A 20,249-nucleotide genomic window follows, 5' to 3' on the forward strand; every position below is an offset into this window, starting at 1 on the left:
TTGGCATTTACCCATTAAAAGATAAGGTTTGATTTCCCTCATGATTTTTGAGCTCATAAAATCAAGTAAGAAGATAAAGCACATTAAGTATTACATAGCGGGTTTTAACACAATGAAAAAGCCTTGCCCGAATTCGTGTTACTTCTTTCTTTTGTCTTTAAAACTCAAGTTGTCTAAGAAATTCTTTACTTTGTAAGGAGAAATATGTATGTATTCTAGAATTAATGCTAGACCGTAACAGCTTAACTTGCAGATGGAAAACAAAAAGCAAACCTGAAACTCTTCTACCCACCGAACCAGACAACTCTTGGGATTTAACAAAACAGGGTAAAAGGGAGTACCGTTAAACTTTACTCCTAAATCACTGGCGATGAAATCTTTTCTTGTGTAAAGCACAAAAGACAGAGTGTAGGAAACTTTCAGTGAAAGAATTCCTTTCTCACGGCGAACAAAGAAATAAACAACAATGAAAACATAGGGTATTCCTTAGTAACTCAGCATATTTGTGCAGGGAAAATTGGGTATATAAGTTTTAAACACAGAGGTGAGAGTTTAGATTTTGTTATATTAATACTGATACATCACACAAATCATCTTTCAAAGAAGGAAATGCTAATATATATATTTTTTATGTATTTGTTTTTGAGGAAGAGAGAGAGTGCGCAAGTTGGGGGGGCAGAGAGAAAGAGAGAGGGAGAGAGAGAGAATCCCAGGTAGGCTCTGCACCACCAACATGGATCCTGATATGGGGCTCAAACCCATGAACCATGAGATCATAACATGAGCCGAAATTGGATGCTTAACCAACTGAGCCACTCAGGCGCCCCCATGCTAATATCTTTTTAAACATATTACCAGCCTCAAAACAGTTGTGTCAATACAACTTCAAGTCTTCATTCATGAAGTTTTCCATCCTTTAATACTGATTTCTATCCTCCAATAAAAATAATGATGAGCAGTGTTCACTGATGATCTTGATAAGAACTAGGGCCTCTTCTAAGTGTTTTGCATCATGATCTCATTTAATTTTCACATCCGTCCTCACTAGTGTATTTAATAAATGTTTGTAGAATGTCTACACTGTGGCTTACGCATTGGTAGTGGTCCTGGTGAATTATTGTTGAGGAAAGAAAGAAAAAGGAAAAAAAAAAAAAAGGAAAGGGAAAAGAAAACCCTAAGACAAAAAGAAATAGAAACTTAAAGCCAGTCCTAATCTTCCATAGAACCTGGTACCTACCTTATGAGGCAGGTATGAGATAATATAATATATTTTATATATTAATATAATATATATAATATAATATATATTAATATATAATATAATATATATGATATATAATATATATATTAATATATAATATATTTTATATATATATAAATTGGTCTCTATAGTACCCTCAACACCCATTCCAGGCACAGAGCTCCCGAACTTCTTGTAAATTCCTAAGTGATAAAAGTGACAGCGTTCTAGTATTTGGTTTTTGGCCCCAGTTCCAGGCACAGGGCTTCTAAGTCCTTTGGGACTTCCTGTGCGATAGAATGTCTTTTGTTCTAATGAGGCAACTCCGGGTGGCCACTTTCATGGCTTCTGGAGGGGGGCTGGTCACCAGAAAGATCGAGCCATGATTAAAAGGTTGGACTTTTGGGGCGCCTGGGTGGCGCAGTCGGTTAAGCGTCGGACTTCAGCCAGGTCACGATCTCGCGGTCTGTGAGTTCGAGCCCTGCGTCAGGCTCTGGGCTGATGGCTCAGAGCCTGGAGCCTGTTTCCAATTCTGTGTCTCCCTCTTTCTCTGCCCCTCCCCCGTTCATGCTCTGTCTCTCTCTGTCCCAAAAATAAATAAACGTTGAAAAAAAAATTTAATAAAAAAAAAAAAAGTTGGACTTTTGAGCATCCTCCCCTCAATTCTCTAGATAGAGGAGACAGCCTGAAAATGGAGTTAATAATTGATCGTGCTACCTGAGGAAGGCTTCGTAAAAATTCCAACAGTATGGGGTTCTGGGAGCTTCCAGGTTGGTGAACGTGTGCACATATTGGCAGGGTGACACATTCCACCTCCAGGAGGTCAGAAGCTCCTGTGCTGGGGACCCTTCCAGAGTTTGTCTTATGTATCCGAATCTGGCAGTTCATTCCTATCATTTATCATACCCTTTAATAGACTGCTAACCACATACGTAAGCGGTTCCCTGAATTCTGCGAGCTGTTCTAGCAAATAATCAAATCAAAAGGGGAGGAGGTGGTGAGGACCTCTGGTTTGTAGCCAACTCGGACAGAAGTTGTGGTTCACCAGGGGACCTATTACTTGTGATTGGCATCTGAAGTGGGGGCAGTCTTGGGCGACTGTGTCCTTAGCCTGTGGGATCAATGCCATCTCCAGGCAGACAGTGTCAGAACTGAGTGCAATTGGAGGACAAAATCTGCTGTCAGAAGTGCTGAGAGTGTGGTAGTCGTGTAAGAGTACAGGAGACACCCGGGAGAGAGGCTGAGTTTTTCCTTTACAGGCAGGTACTGTTATAGCTTACATTTACAGAAGAGAAAACAAACTTCCAGAAAGACACTGTGCCTTGCTCAGGATAACCCCATGGGAGGTGTCAGAGCCAAGGCTTCCCTCAGGTCTCTTTTTAGGTCACAGGGTTGTCAGATGGCCTCAAACTGTGTCATTCCCCTCCTGCTGCATCTAGGCCCCCTCCCGCCCCCGTTGTCCCTCCCCCTCACTCACTGCGCACTTCTTGCGATGCTGCCTTGAACTGACACTGTGTCTTGATTTATTCTGAGTGCACGCTTGGCTCCCAGCTGGATTCTCAGCTTCGCAAGAGCAGGTGTCATTTTAATGTCATCTTTACCTCTCACCCCACTACCAGTTTGATGCGTACTAACACCGTCCATGCATGCCTGGCTGGCTCAGTCAGAAAAGCATGCAACTCTTGATCTCAGGGTTGTGAGTTCCAGCCCCATGTTGGGTGTAGAGATTATCTACATAAATGAAACTTAAAAACAAACAAACACTGTCCAATGAGTAAAGGACAATTAATTAATTAATTAATTATTTTTTTTCTTAAAATAACAGACTTATTCTCTCAGGTCTGGAGAAATCTCCAGTCAGTACCACGTAGCTGAAACCAAGGTGTCCTGTGAAACCAGTTATGTCCTGTGAAAGCTCTAGGGGAGAATCTGATTCTTGTCTTTTCCAGCTTCTGGTGACTTCTGACATTCCCTGACTTGTGGCTACAGCCCTCCAATGTAGCCTCTGTCTTTTTTCCTTTTTTTAAAATTGTTAAATCAACTTTAAAGGCTTTATTTTTTAGAGCAGTTTTAGGGTCACAGCAAAATTAAAATGAGGACACAAAAATTTCCCATATACTTCCTGTCCCCCACACACGCATAGCCTGTGTAGCCTGTGTGATCAATATCCCCCATCAGACCCGTACATCTGTTACAACTGATGAACCCGCATTGATACATCGTAATCACCCAAAGTCCACAGTTTGTACTAGGGTTGACTTTCATGTACATTCTTGAAGTTTGGATAAATGTAAACTGAATTCTATAGATCCGTCATTATAATTTCATACAGAGTGTTTTTTCACTGCCCTCAAAATCATCTGTGCTTTGCCTGTTCATCTCTCCCTGTCCCCTACCCCCTGGCAACCACACTGATATTTTACTGTCACCATAGTTTTGTCTTTTTCAGAATGTCCTATAGTTAGGATCCTACAGTAGGTAGCCTTTTCATATTGGCTTCTTTCACTTAGTAATATGCCTTTAGGTTTTCTCCATGTCTTTTCATGGTTCGTTTCTTTTTAGCGCTGAATAACATTCCATTGTCTGGCTGTGCTACAGCTTATTCATTCACCTACTGCCAGGATATCTTGGTTGCTTCCAAGCTTTGCCAGTTATGAATAAAGCTGCTATAAATATCCACATGTGTTTTTTTGTGTGGACATAAATTTTCAACTCCTTTGGGTAAACAGCCAAGAGCATGATTGCTGGATCATTTGGTAAGAGTATGTTTCACTTCGTAAGAAAGCACTAAATTGTCTTCCAAAGTGGCTGTACCGTGTTGCATTCCCAGCAGCAACGAATGCGAGTTTCTGATGCTTCACATCCTCACCAGCGTTTGGTGTTGCCAGTGTTCCAGGGTTTGGCTGCTCTCGCAGGTGGGAAGTGGTATGTCAAAATTGTTCTAATTTTTTGCATTTTTCTGCTGACATATGACGTGGATCATCTGTTTGTATGCTTGTTTGTCATTTGTATTTCTTCTTTGGTGAAGTGTCTATTAAGGTCCTTGGCATATATTTTAATCTGATTGCTTGTTTTCTTATTGTTGGGGTTGAAGAGTTCTTTGCCTATTTACCGTAACAGTTCTTTGCCAGAATTGTGGGTTTTTTTTAAATGTCTATTTTATTTATTTTGAGAGAGAGAGAGAGAGAGAGAGCGTACGTGTGTGTGTGTGTGTGTGTGCGTGTGTGTGTGTGAGTGCCCTTGAGTGAGGGAGGGGCAGAGAGAGAGGGAGAGAAAGGATCCGAAGCAGGCTCTGCACTGATGGACACAGGACATGAACCAAACTGTGAGATCATAACTTGAGCTGAAATCAAGAGTTGGGCACTTAACCGACTGAGCCACCCAGGCACCCCTATCAGATTTGTGTTTTGCAAATATTTTCTCCTAGCCTTGTGGCTTGTCTTCTCATTCGCTTGGCATTGTCTTTCCACAAAGAAAAGTTTTTAATTTTTATGAAGTCCAGTTTATCAATAATCTCTTTCATAGATTGTGCCTTTGGGGTTGCACTGAAAAGTCATGGCCATACCCAAGGTCATCTAGATTTTCTCCCAGGTGATCTTCTAGAAGTTTTGTAGTTTTGCATTTTACATTTTGGTCTATGATCCATTTTAAGTTAATTTAAATTTTTTTCTTTACTGTTTATTTCTGAGAGAGAGAGAGAGAGAGATGATGGCGTGTGACTGGGGCTGGGGCAGAGAGAGAGGGAGACACAGAATCTGAGGCAGGCTCCAGGCTCTGAGCTGTCAGCACAGAGCCCGACACAGGGCTTGAACTCATGGACTGCGAGCTCATGACCTGAGCCAAAGTCAGACGCTCAACTGACTGAGCCACACAGGTGCCCCTAAGTTAATTTTTTTGAAGGGTATAAGGTCTGCATCTAGATTCAGTTTATTTATTTATTTATTTATTTATTTATTATGTGAATGCCCAATTGTTCCAGCACCATTTGTTGAAAAGCCTACCTTTGCTGCCTTCGCTTCTTTGTAGGAATAAGATGCTTTTCAGTATGGAATATTGGAAAGATAGCCAGATGTGAATCAGCAGTAAGAGCATGGGCCATGGTGTTAGATGGGCATCTTAAAGTCACACTTTGGCCCTTTCCATCTATAAGATCTTCAGGAAGCCATCTCGACTTAATTATTAATATTTAAGCTGGTGATTGTAATGGATTAATATGAAATAAAACTAGCTTAATGTATTAAATGTGATTTTTTAAAGCTTATTTATTTATTTTGAGAGAGTCAAAGAGAGAGAGAGAGCACACATGGGCGGGGAAGGGGCGGAGAGAGAGGGAGAGAATTTCAAGCAGGATCCTCACCAGCAGCACCGAGCCCGACGTGGGGCTCGATCCTATGAATTGGGAGATCAGACCTGAACCCAAACCAAGAGCCAGACACAACCAACTGAGCCACCCAGGCACCCCTTAAATGTACTTTTTAAACTATGTTTCGTGAAATATACACCTTACGCTGACTGGTGACAGACATCAGTCTGCCCTGAATGTCACAGGGATCTGGAGTAGTGCAGTACAGTTTGGTGCAAAGATCACTGTACTGGAGGGGTTCTCAGTGGCATTCATGGGTCGACAGTATTGGCATCATCGGGGAACTTGGTAGAAATGCAAAGATCCCTGGACCTGAGTTAGATCTGTAGAAAGTGTGGTAATGGGACCCAGCAGCCACAGGTTATACCAGTCTTCCTGGTCATTCTGAGGCACTCCAAAGTTTGATACTGCTGTGCATGAAACCTGTCTTTGACTTCAGGCAGACTATCTCCACCCTCTGGTAATCAGTTTACTCACCTTTAAAATGTGGCAGAAGATCACATGGTTGTTAAGAGCTCTCCCATTTTGACAGTCAGTAATTCTGTTCTTAAGAACTGCTGATAAGTTTATTAACAACTCTTATTATGTGACAGGCACTTTGTCAGCGGCATGACATATAGTACTTCAAATAATCATAGAAAATCTATAAAGTATAAAACTGAGGTTTCATTTCACTTGTGGAACTTGAATTTTAGTTCAAGAATACTAAAATAGTTCATTATAAAGTTAGGATACCAAAGATGCCAGTTTCCAAAGCTGGGGCTTAATCTCTTTACTATACCGATCCATGGGAATGGGTGTCAGCAATGTTGGTCTGTTTATTATTAAAAGCTCATCATCAGGAGCAATGTATTCTGAGTATTTCTCTGTAGTCATTCACCAAATTTCTAATATATTGGGTTGAAGACTGCTAATCAAAGTTTCCAGTGGAGAATGGACGTAAACCCAAATATCCCTGTGTTTCCCAAGTGCTAAAACTCACTTCACTTTGTAGAGCATTTTCTCACCAAATTAATATCTCTTCACTTGATTTTGTGCAAGGTGGAATAATGGAAAAATTCAGATACGGTCATTTAATTTGTTATGTTAGCTTGTTATCACCCCAAAGAGGTCAATTCTAATCACAATTTTTTAATACAATAAGGCAAATTCAATGGATATATTATATCATAGGTCTTTGGTAAAGCATCTCGAGGTGCTGTTTGCTTGGAAAAGTGATGGTTAAGACTCAGAGATTGTTCTTTAAAATGAAGGAAGACAGGGGTGCCTGGGTGGCTCAGTTGGTTAAGTGTCCGACTTCAGCTCAGGTCATGATCTCATTGTTCCTGAGTTTGAGCTTCACGTCGGGCTCTGTGCTGACAGCTCAGAGCCTGGAGCCTATTTCAGATTCTATGTCTCCCTCTCTCTCTGTCTCTGCCCCTCCCCCACTTGTGCACGCTCTCTCTCTCTCTCTCTCTCTCTCTCTCTCCTCTCAAAAATATGTAAACATTAAATAAAAAATTAAAATGAAGGAAGACATGGTCTCTCTCCATCATCTTCTAGGTAGGTTTGGCTAGAGTAGTCAGGCCTTTGACAATCTTTTTTATATATTTCATAATATAGTGTTGATAACTTAGAGTGAAAATTTGGAAAACTTGGATTTGATTTGCATCTCCTCTAAGTTTTCATTCCTTATCTAAAAAAAATGATGGTATTTTAAAAAATCCCTGTTGATTTTCTAACAGTTTAGTGAAAAGTATAATAATATTGGACATACTTTTATCTGTGAGGTATGTAATCTTCTTCGATTGTTAGTACTTTATATGTAAAGAACCTACGAGGTTATTATAATGAAACAAGTGATTTTACAGGTATATACAGCAGTCTTTAGTAGAAAGAAGCTAAACACATATTTCATTTAAATGTTAACATGAAATAAATGTTTCTAGTCTTTGTAAACATTTTTGTCTCTTACTAGAACCTTACTTTCGATGCATGCTTGTTGCAATTTAAATTTTCTCATTTAAAAGTTTCAGTAATTTAAAAATGTTTATGTAATGCTTAATGTACTCCAGACTCTGGGCTTGATGCTGGGAAAATGAAAAGCTTACCGTTAAGGGTTGTAATTGGACTCAGATATAAAAATTCAGTCGTAACGAAGTGTGTTGAGTCCCACAATAAGGTATTTTTAACTGATACATAAGTTACATAATCAATAAGATTTGGTGAGTGTTTGTAGGAGGTGAGGAAGGAGAATCCAAGGATGAGCTTGGCTTGGGAAGTTAGGCAAATAGTGGTCTCATTTCGTGTGATAGAAATTCTGAAGAGTAGTATGTTTGCATGGGGCGGTGATGCGTTCAGTATAGAATGCAATTAGTTTGAGGTGTCTTTTGGACACCCAGATAGGAGTGCCAATTGTTAAGTTGATTTATATGAGCTGCGCCCCAGAGATAGAGGCTTTAGCCTGGGGATTAGAATTCCGGAGTCATCAGCATATAGATAATAACTTTTCCATCTTCATAGTATGACAGTTATATTATTCTCTTCAAGGAGAAAGTATACTTGAAATATATGAACCCATGAGCGTTTTTAGTCAACTTTCAGGGATTCCTCTTTAAATGGACTAGGTAAGCATAGTATTCCAATAATGGAGCCTCAAGAGGATTGATCCATCACCTTCCATCATTCAGACGTGGATTTATATAAAGGCAGGGATATATTCTCGCACAAACGGAAAATTCATTCAAAAGAGATGAATTGGAGTCACATGTGCCAAAAGCAAGTCTTTACCTCCTCCACAAGAAAGCTTCCCCTTTATCACAATTCAGCAATCTGAGGGAAAATAAGGCTTAACAAGCAAGATGCTGGGGGAGTAAAGCTGGGTCGATATTTTAATTTGTGTCCTACAATTATGGATGCAGATAGCATTTCTTGAAACTGTGCTGATTCTTAATAGCCAGTGTCCAGCACACATTTTATTTCCCATCAGTTGCTCTTGAAGGCCCATGTGATATATAAACTCAAAATTGCTCTTCTAAAAATCGTAATTGGTAGATAGTGTTAGACGCTCTGATCTCTACCGACCTCACTCATCCTTTGCCTCCACGCTGTTCAGTCCATCGATGTGTATCCCTTAAAACTTGTCTGATGGTATTAAGACATTTTAACTTTATTAGATCTTCAGAAGGAAATATGTTGTCTTATTGATTGCATTTTGGGGAAACTTTATTTACCAGTAAATAATAAAAATAGTAAAAATAAAATTAAAAAGGAAAATAAAATCAATACTTCCACGACACAGCTTTATCCAGATGCGTGTGGTTTTAAGTATTATCAAATTAATTCTTCCTTTTTTAAAATGCACTTCCCTCTCTCCTTCCCCCATAGACAGAACTGTAGTGAATATCTTCAAGGAAGGCACAATTTTCTTCTTTTTGAATTATTTTGTGTAGCAAATTAGGAATGTAATTGCTGGATCAAAGAAACCTTCACTTGAATCTTCATACTGCTTTCCAAATGTTGGAACCATTTTGCCACTTACTGATTTTAAGAGTAATTATTTTTGCAGCTTTCAAATCATATCTGCACAAAACCCATTTCTCTGGTCTTGCCGAACACCAAGTTTCTAAGTCAAGTTATGAAATGTTCATTTTAGGTCATTTTACTATCATACTCTTCAGGTGTTTTTCGTGGGGATGGAAAGAAGGAATGAGAACAGTTTTGTTCAATCTTAGGTACTATAAACAAGGATAATATAAAAAATAATTGCTTGTTTTTTAAAATATTTATTTATTTTTGAGAGAGAGATAGAGAGAGATGGAGAGTGGGGGAAGGGCAGAGAGAGGGAGACACAGAATCCGAAGCAGGCTCCTGGCTCCGAGCTGTCAGCACAGAGCCTGACACGGGGCTTGAACCCATGAACCATGAAGTCATGAGCTTCAGCTTAACCGACTGAGCTACCCAGGCACCCGAGTAATGACTTGTTTGCAATAGCTATTGCCCAATCAGAAGTGAAGTCTGAGCAATTAGAATGCCAGTGTGAACAACTTGTGCAGCTGGACTAGTGCATCTTCTGAATGTCAGCCCTCACTAGAAGTCCTCGCTAGCTCTCAAGACAAATAGTGGGTTGATGGTACAGTTGAGAAGCTATTATTTGAATTCAATAGCTTACTTTGAGATAGGGTTTTAGAAACGATTCAATGGAAGTCTCTCGTCTTTTCACCATGGACTGCCAACTGATAGAAGTATTAGACACGAAAAAGAGGGGAAAGTTGGACAGATAACAAAAATTGAAGAGATGCTCAATCATCCTTATAATCAGAGAGATGCAATTCAAAAGAAGTATATCTCATTTTGTTTACCCCAGATTGGCAAAGATCGTGAGGTTGGATAATTCCCGGCATCGGCCAAGATAGGGAGAAAAGAAAATGCTACTGCAATTAACAGAGTAGATTTTAAAACACAGTGTTGTGTTTTAATTTAATTTAATTTAATTTAATTAATTTATTTTTTTATTATTTTTTTAAATTTTTGTTTCAACATTTATTTATTTTTGGGACAGAGAGAGACAGAGCATGAACGGGGGAGGGGCAGAGAGAGAGGGAGACACAGAATCGGAAACAGGCTCCAGGCTCTGAGCCATCAGCCAGAGCCTGATGCGGGGCTCGAACTCACGGACCGCGAGATCGTGACCTGGCTGAAGTCGGACGCTTAACCGACTGCGCCACCCAGGCGCCCCAATTTAATTAATTTATTAATTGTGACATAATTAATAAACAGAAAAAAGATCTATAACATATGTTATTTATGTAAATTAAAATATTTAAAATAACAAAAGCATGGTATATGCATGTACGTGTATTTAAAGAGAGATTACAATTAGAATGGTAGGTAAATGTAAATGGCCAAATTTCCCTCCAAAGGAGGACCAAGGGCATGTATGAAGTATCTTTTTTCCTTTTAATTTTTTTAATGTTTTTAATTTATTTTTGAGAGAGACAGAGACAAAGTGTGAGTGGGGGAGGGGCAGAGAGAAAGGGAGACACAGAATCCGAAGCAGCTCCAGGCTCTGAGCTGTCAGCACAGAGCCCAACGCGGGGCTCGAACTCAGGAACCGTGAGATCATGACCTAAGCTGAAGTCGGACGCTTAGCCAACGGAGCCACCCTGGCACCCCTGGGAAGTATCTTTAAGTAGCATCCAACAGGGGTGGGAAGAGTACAGGAGACAGAGATGAGGAAGAATATAATAACATTCAACAATAAGGCTCTAATATGGAAACCTGACAACAGTGTGCCTTAATCTAGGGAATGTGATTAACTCAACTAGCTGCATCAGAGATCAAAATAGAACAAGAATAAGGGAAGGAAAGAAGGAAGGAAGGAGGAAGGAGAGAAGGAAGGAAGAAGGGAAGGAAGAAAGAAGGCAAGAGGCAAGGACAGAGAATGAGAAACTAAAAAAGGTACATATGAAGGTAGGCATAAAGAAGGAAGCAAAAAAAACAAAAAAACAAAAAAAAACAAAACAAACAAACAAAAAAACAACCCAGCATGTTTTTTGTCAGCCTGTGAAGTCTACACAAAAATTAAATTCAGTATCTCAAAAATACAGCTATAAAAACTTTGTAAACAAAATTAAAAAGCAAAGCTGGGGAAAATGTTTGCAAAATATATGACAAAGGATTATTTCTTTGGCATATTAGGAAATCTTACAAATTGGCAATCTAACAGCAAAGAACGTTTACAGTACAGATTGTTCACAAATATCTAACAATTACAAATATCTCATAATTATATGGAAAGTTGCCTAAATTTATTTATGATTCACAGCAACTGATACTATTAAATTGGCACAGATTAACAGAGTTTCACAATGCCCACCACCGGTAAGTGGAAGAATTCTGGAAGTTTCATACACTGTTGAAGGGAATATATAATTGAGATAGCCTTATTTAAAGGGCAATTTGGCCACTTCAATGAAAACTTAAGATGTATATTTTCTTTGACTCAGATATCTTGGAAATTATCCCATATATTCATTAACACGTATGTGGAAATATATACATATGTATGATCTTTGTTACTTGGGGAATTCATTTAGCTTCTATGTGAATATTTTCCTCACTTGTAAAAGATAATAATAATAATAGTCACTCCCTCATAAATTTGGTGTATGGAGTTACTGTTATATAATGAGTTATTATATATAAATTACTTAAAACAGTACCTGGTCCACAGTAATAATAATAGTGTGATAACATTAACAATATTACTACTACAGCTATAGTTGTATTTATTGCAGTATTACTGTAATACTGAAAACAACCACAGAAACGTTAATTTTTATCAGTGGAACACCAGTTAAATTAATTATGGTCTCTCCATCCAATGGCATATTCTATGTGCGTAACGAGATGAAAGGTTTCGGTGAAACATTATTAAGTGGACAAAGGAAAATTCAGAACAATGCATGTGCTCAGCTTGTATTTATATGAGAAAGAAAGGAAATATGTTATATATGAGAATATATAATTGTCGATGGGAGTTATTGATGGAGATGGGATGCAAAAGGTTCTTTAAACTGTTTGAATTTCAAGTCCTTTGCTATTTTTATAATGATAAAAGCACTGTCATAGTAAGTATAAACAGGAGATATTTATTGATATGGAAAACCACTTTCAGTATATTCCCCACTGCAAATAGTAGGCTGCATCAGTAAATATTTATTCTCCTTTCTCTTCATGTATACAACACACATACGGTTCTGGAAAGCTATATACCAACATCTAAACACTGATCATTTCTGGGTAGTGGCATTCTTGGAAGTTTTATTTCTCTGCTCTTCTTTCTACAAATTTTTTTTTTCAACGTTTATTTTATTTTTGGGACAGAGAGAGACAGAGCATGAACGGGGGAGGGGCAGAGAGAGAGGGAGACACAGAATCCGAAACAGGGTCCAGGCTCCGAGCCATCAGCCCAGAGCCCGACGCGGGGCTCGAACCCACGGACCGCGAGATCGTGACCTGGCTGAAGTCGGACGCTTAACCGACTGCGCCACCCAGGCGCCCCTACAAATTTTTAAAAATAAAATAAATATTGTTTTGACAAAAAGCAAACAATTACAGATGTTTGCATATATATATATGGACAAATATTAATATTACCACCATCTCTTCAATAGAAAATTAGCTATTTAAATCTTTATGATTTTTCTGTATCTTCCCTAAACTTTCAGTAATATTTAAATTTAAAAAAATGACATGTTGCGGGGTTAATTTTAGCTCTGAAAATTCCTAGCCATGTGAAATTAGTCTATTTAAATATTCTCTTTTTTGTTTGTTTTCCTGAGCCTTTGTTTGCTTATCTGTAAAGCCTGATGATCATATTAAAAATAAGTATGCAAACCTTTTGGCTGTTTTGTCAGGTCTTTACAAATGTTAGCTGCTGGTGTTATTATAAACTTGTCTGTGAGCATCATGTTCAGTGATGGTTGAAAATAATTCGTAAATTGAAAATAAAACAAAGATTCTGCTGCAATTAATTATTCATTGCAGAGCTAGTCGCATTTAGTATTCCCTGTCAGCCTTCTGGCAAAACGTAAATGACTCGAACCACCTCATCAAATGGTTATGTTTCACTTCTGTTTCCACGCTCAGCAGTGTCTATAACAATTTGTTTAACCTAAGAGAGGATCAATTAATTTCATCTGAATTAAGTGGAATAAGCTTTACTAATCAATGATTTTAAAAAAAATGTTAACATTTATTTATTTTTGAGAGACAGAGAGAGACAGAGCATGAGCAGGGGAGGGGCAGACACACACACACACACACACACACACACACACAGAATCTGAAGCAGGCTCCAGGCTCTGAGCTGCAAGCACAGAGCCCAATGCAGGGCTCGATCCCACGAACCACGAGATCATGACCTGAGCCGAAGTCAGCTGCTTAAACGACTGAACCACCCGGGCTCCCCTACTGATCAATGCTTTTATCTAAAATAAATATTTTTATGGCTATCATATTTTTTTTCTTGTCTTTGGGAAACATTTAATTTAATTTTTTCATGATAAGGAGAACAAAAAGGGGATTTGAAAATGCACTGAAATGAGCTCCTTAAGAAACTCACCCGTGTTTGGCTTCTCTTTCCTTTTGTTTTTCTTTTGATGGCACTTCTGTGAAACTGAGTTGCCTTTTATCTAGGAAAATTTACTGGATCCTTTTATGATTTAGGTATAGTTAGTTCATCAGAATTGAAATTTTAGAATTTATGTCTTCTTGGTGTTCGCCTTCTTTTAGAGGACACTTAAGGTTCTGAAAAGCATCCCTGGGTTTAAGAACCCCTGAGTGCCTGCATACACATGGTGATTTTCAAGTGCTAATTGACACACTCTATATATCACAGGACGCCAAGATCACCAGATGAGACACCTAAAGAGAAACATCAAAAGCTCTCTCCTTCAAAGGAGCTCCCAAAAACTGTTGGGAGTGCAAATTGGTACAACCTCTACTGGGGAATAATCTGCCAGTTATTATCAAAATTTTTAATGCAGCTATATTTGCAACCTGCAACCCCATGGCTTAGAATATATCACGTGGATATATAGGCATTGGTTGGCCACAATATACGTGCATATTCTTTAAAACATTAGGGAACCAATAGACACAACATTGTGTCCGGTACATTGTGGGAACGGAAGGAAAGATGTCAATGTCAAGAGATACATGCTGAAGAACTTAGGAAGAACTGAACTATGACAAAATGTTAATATTCTTAAATCTAGGTGATGTTATTAAGAAAAAATTTTCGATGTCGCCGTTGAAGACGGTAAGGCAGACTTCATTCAGGACCTTCACAACAGACATAGGGACCACTACAACAAGATTTTACAGCTCAATGCCAACTCTGAGTGCAGCATAGACAAGTGAGAATTTATAGCCAAGGACTAGGATGGGGGGTCTGTGGATGGAAAGTTTCTAAAAAGAAACATCAAGGGTAAGGGAAGTTCTGACTCAACCCATTTAACAGGATTCTTGCTGAAGACAGGCCAGGGTGATCAGGTCATCTGGGAGATGAACAGATATAGAAGATATTGAGATTGGAGAAGTTCTCACCAAAACTAGATTTTACTAGTTCAGGAGCCTGACTGAAATTTGATCAAGTAAAGAATCTTTGTCAGTTCTATTTCTAACATACAATTTCCATTTTTCTCCGTGTTGAAAACGTTAACAGTAAAAAGTTAGAAAAAAAGTACTAGAAAGTTAGAAAAAAAGTAATTTGAGTAAACAAATTATAGTCTATCTATAAACTTTTATCTTATGCAGTTGTCAAACAAAAAAAAAGGAGATCTGTTTGAGCCAGGATGAAAGTAAATATTAGACATGTTTTCAAGTGAAAATGGTAATTGGCAGAAAAGTATTCACATTATGAGCCACAGAGAGGATTTGAAGAGTTACTTTAAAATAAGACTCTAGAGCTATGATAGAATAGCTTGCAGAAGGCAAACACTCCTACTGAGCACAATTAGAAATCTGGAGAAAATAGAAACAGCCTATGCTTCAAGGCACCAAAGAGCCACTGAAGCAGCCAGGATTTAAGGGACAAGATTTCAGAGAGGAGAAAATCTTGGAGGAGGAAGATGGCATTTGTAGTTGCTTTTTCCCCTCAGAATGTTTGCTTATTCTTGGTACTGATCGAGTGGTTGAGAATTTAGATACAGGGTAGGAAGAGGTTTGCAGCGAGGAGGGGGAGAAGTCAGCAGAAACCTTGGCAATTTCACAGGGGAAAGAGAAACAATGGCAGGTTAGTGCTACCAAAACAGGACACGGGGCGGGACAAGATCCTGGTGAAAAGGAGGCATGGAGAAGTGAGACCGTGTGATCAGCTCTGTCCTTGAGGCATTTGCCAAATTCTTAAACTACACAGGGAAGGAACCTAAGGTGGTAAGCAGAAATCTCATGAAAATCGGAGTGGAGTGTTCTACCATTGCTAGGTGGCAAGAAGACAAAAAACTATACTTCAGAATCCACTAAGAGGAGGGACTTTGAACAACTTTCAGGGGCGCCTGGGTGGCGCAGTCGGTTAAGTGTCCGACTTCAGCCAGGTCACGGTCTCACGCTCCGTGAGTTCGAGCCCTGCGTCGGGCTCTGGGCTGATGGCTCAGAGCCTGGAGCCTGTTTCAGGTTCTGTGTCTCCCTCTCTCTCTGCCCCTCCCCCGTTCATGCTCTGTCTCTCTCTGTCCCAAAAATAAATAAACGTTGAAAAAAAATTTAAACAAACAAACAAACAAACAAAAAACAACTTTCAGAGAGCTATCGACTAGGAGTAGAAGTGAAACAGAAAAATGAATCTTTATAAAAACTGTAACTCACATTAAGTCAACCCAGTCCCTGACTGGATAAAGGTGACCTGCCCACACTCTATCAGAGGAAGAGTGAAGCGAGGGGAAGATAATACCTTCTGGGGCCTCTACAGTCTATCGTATAAAATGTCTACCAAGCAATAAAAAATTATCAGGTATTCTGATAATTAGGACCAGGGGGGAAAGAAGACAATAGAAAGAGCCACAGATGGTCTAAATACTGGAATTACCAGAAATGGACTTTACAATAGCTGTGGTCAGTAGTTTCAAGAAAATAGATAATAAAGTGGAGAATGCCATTAAAGAAGTGAAAATTTAATTATCAAAAAATGAAATAACACTAAAAATTCAACAGATGAGTTTAATAGTAGATTGCACGTGGCAGAAAAGAGGATCAGGAAATTGGTCAGTGGAAGATATCCTGGCTGAGGCACAGAGAGCAAAAATGATAGAAAGCAAAAGAGTGTAAGATACATATGGGATGTGGTGAGAAAGCCTAATATATGTAATTGGAGTCCCAAAGCTGAAGGAAAGAAAGAACCAGACAGAAGGACTAATTGAAGAATAATGACTGGGCATTTTCTAAAAATATAAAAGAAAATCTTGCTACAGATTCAAGAATGTCTAGAACTCAAAGCATGAAAAATGCCAAGGAAAGGATACATGAGTGTATTTGAACTAATAAACATATGTAGAAAATTGCACCCACCAATGAGATAATGCATTTTGTTGTCAAGTACATGGAACATTTACCAAAATTGACTCTATGGCGAGCTATATAGTGAGACTACTCACTAGGGGTGATAGTGAGTGATGGCATTTCCATTTCTACCCTTAATTCCTGGATCCATGAATCTTGGTTAATGGGAGAAAAGCACTATATATTAGATGCTGAGTTAGAACACATACAGGCTCCTTGTGGGCATCGCCTCATCACGGCAAGGTATTGACACATAGTTGGTGCTATAATTGAGTCTTCAAAAGGCCATTTAACCTTTCTATTAAGTTGATTGCTTTGGAATTGTGGGGGAACATTGTAAGACCAGTTAAGTTCATGATCATGGGCTCACTGCCATATTTCTTTTGCTGTGAAGTGAGTTCTTTGGTCAGAACCAATACTGTGTGGGATACTGTAACAGAGGACAAGGCATTCTGTAAGTCTGTGGATGGTAGTTTGGGAAGACATATTGCATCAGGGAAGGCAAATCGTATCCAGAGTAAGTATCTTTTTTAGTAATGGCAAACTTCTGCCCCTTCCATGATAGAAGCAGTCCAATGTAATCATCATCCCACCAGATAACTGGCAGATTACACTGGGGAATGATGCCATATCTTGTACTTAGCGTTGGTCTTTGCTGTTGGTAGACTGGGCACTCAGCAGTGATTGTAGCCAGGTTGATATGGTGAGTGGAAGCCCAGGTTGTTGAGCACATGCATAATCATTATTCTTGCCGTCATAGTAACTTTATTTCTGATGGAAACAATGATAGGAGTAGTCATAGAAAGAAGCTGACAGGTACCCACAAAAGGGGTCATCCTACGCATTTGATTATTAAAGTCCTCCTACACTGGACCACTCTTCTGTGAACATTCACACAAGACACAATTATCTTTACAGCATTTCCCCATTCAGAGAGGTCTATCCATGTTCCCCTTCCACAGACCTCTATGTAACCCATTTTCCAACTATATTCCTTTTAAGTACCTCATCGTCCAAGCAAGCCAATGGTCACAACTCATGAATTGGTATAGACTCACATTTCTGGTGATTTCTCCTTTAAAGAAAAATGAACAATCAGCTGAACTTTTCAAAGTTCTCCCACTGGTAGGATTTCCTTTCACCACTGCCTTTTTCAGAGATGTCTCAGAAAGTGGATGTAGAATTCTCGCTGTCCACTTTTGGGTGTGCCTGCATATCATGAAGTGTTATCTGTAAATCAGGCCTGAGTTTCTCTTCCTCCATCAATTGAACTCTATGTGAAGCCATAGTTGGGAGAGATAAGGTCATTGAGTAGACGTAGTGTCCACTAGCATTTGGGTTACTTCTTCTCAAATTTACTTGTGCCTACAGGGCTTACTGAAACCCAATCTCATGTATATCTCTTCCATCTGATAGTAGAGTGCTACTGTGCATGCCCAACTTTATTGCTTGGTGGGTCAGTTGACACCCTGTCCCTCCTGGGCAGCTCAGGTCATGTGGTAGCTTTCCTTTCTCAAAAGGAAAGTGTATCTACAGAGGCTGGCAGGGTAGGGCTGTGCTCCTTCTAGAGGCCTCAAGGGACAATCTATTTCCTTGACTTTTTTTCAGCGTCTAGATGCCGCCCACATTTCTTGGCTGTAGGTCTTTTTCCAGCAACATTACCGCAGTGCTTTCTCTGAGCTTCGCCGGGAAAGTTTCTCTGTTTTCAAGAACACATATGACTAGATTGTAACCACCTAGAGAAGACAGGATAATCTTCACATATCAAGGGCTGCATCCTTAATCATATCTGCAAAGATATCTGCTTTTGCTACAGAAGGAGACATATTTGCATGTTCTGAGGACTATGTCATGGATATCTCTGGGGCCATTTTCTACCACAGATGCCTGCTGTCAGTGTGTATGTCCCATTCAGTATAATAAGGCAAGAAACAGAACAGAAATGAAAGCATAGTGACCAAAAAAAAAAAAAAAAAATCATTAGTTGCATGTGTCATGGTTGTGTACCTAAAAAAAAACCAGGAAACAAGCTACTAGAAATAACAGATGAAATATTAAAAATAATTCATGAATTTAGTAATTTTATTCAAGATAGGGATTAAAAATTAATTCTATAATCACATAGTAGAAAAAGACAAAAATGAACTGAAATAAAAAATTTCATTTATAATAGTATCAAAAAGGTAAAAAAATCTAGGATTAAATCTAATAAGGTGTATGAAAATCTCATCCAGTAAAACCCCTACGTTGTTGAAGGATATCAAAGATCTGAATAAATGGAAGAGCACATTTAATGGATCAGTAGGCTCAAAATTATGAAGACATCAGTTTCCCTCAAATTAATCTATAGATTAAATGCTATCTAAATCAAAATACCATTAGTGGGTTTTTTTCCCCACAGATATTGACAGGTGATTTTAAAATTCATATAGTATTATATAGGGCTAATAACCAAAACAGTTTTGAAGAACAACAAAGCTGGAAGCCTTAAGCTTATGTGTAGGTATCTACATGTATCATAAAGCTATGGAAATTATAGAAGTGTGGTATTGTCACCCAAACTGACCATGGAATAGATTGAAGAATCCAGATACAGGCCTATGCTACAATGGAATGGAGGAAATGCTGAACTTTCAATAAACATTCCTCAGTCAATTGGCTATCCATACTGGAAAAAGTATATTTTAATCCCTACTTCACATATACACAAATCAATTCCAGAGCATTTGCACAACTAAATGCGGACAGTAAAATAATAAAGACTTTAGAGATTAATGCAAAAGAGCCTTGTATCATGACCGTGAAATTGTCAAAGAGTTCTTAAATAGGACACAGAAAGCACTAGCCATAAAAATAAATGAATTGGACTCTACTTAAAATGAAAGAGCTCCTGTCCATCAGAACACATCAATAAGTGAGTGAAGGCATCCAACAGAGGGCGAGAACATATTCATGAATATATAAAGAGCTTCTGACACCAGTAAGAAACGAACAGATCACTTAATAGAAAGATGGGCAAAAGATTTGAACAGACATTTCACTGAAGAGAAGATCCAAATGGCTAATAAGCAAATGAAAAAAAAGTTCAACTTCATTAAGTCATCAAGGAAATACAAATCAAAGCCATAATATCACACAGACTACATATTCATCTTAATGGCTACAATGGAAACCACCCAAATGCTAAGTGTTGGCCATCGTGTGGAAAAACTAGAACTTTGTTCATGACTAGTGGGAGCATATTTATTTTGGAAAATGAGCATTACCAACGAAAGCTGAAAATAAGTGTATCTACGGCCTAGACATTCTTTTTTTTTTTTTTAATTTTTTTTTTAATGTTTATTTATTTTTGAGACAGAGAGAGACAGAGCATGAACAGGGAAGGGTCAGAGAGAGGGAGACACAGAATCTGAAATAGGCTCCAGGCTCTGAGCTGTCAGCACAGAGCCCGACGCGGGGCTTGAACTCACTGACTGCGAGATCATGACCTGAGCCGAAGTCGGCCGCTCAACCGACTGAGCCACCCAGGCGCCCCTAGGGCCTAGACATTCTACTCCGAGGTAGACAGCCGGCAGAAATGTGTACATATATTCATCTAAAACATGT

The sequence above is a fragment of the Felis catus genome, chromosome D2 (assembly GCF_018350175.1).
Source record: "Felis catus isolate Fca126 chromosome D2, F.catus_Fca126_mat1.0, whole genome shotgun sequence".
Taxonomy (NCBI): Eukaryota; Metazoa; Chordata; class Mammalia; order Carnivora; family Felidae; genus Felis; species Felis catus.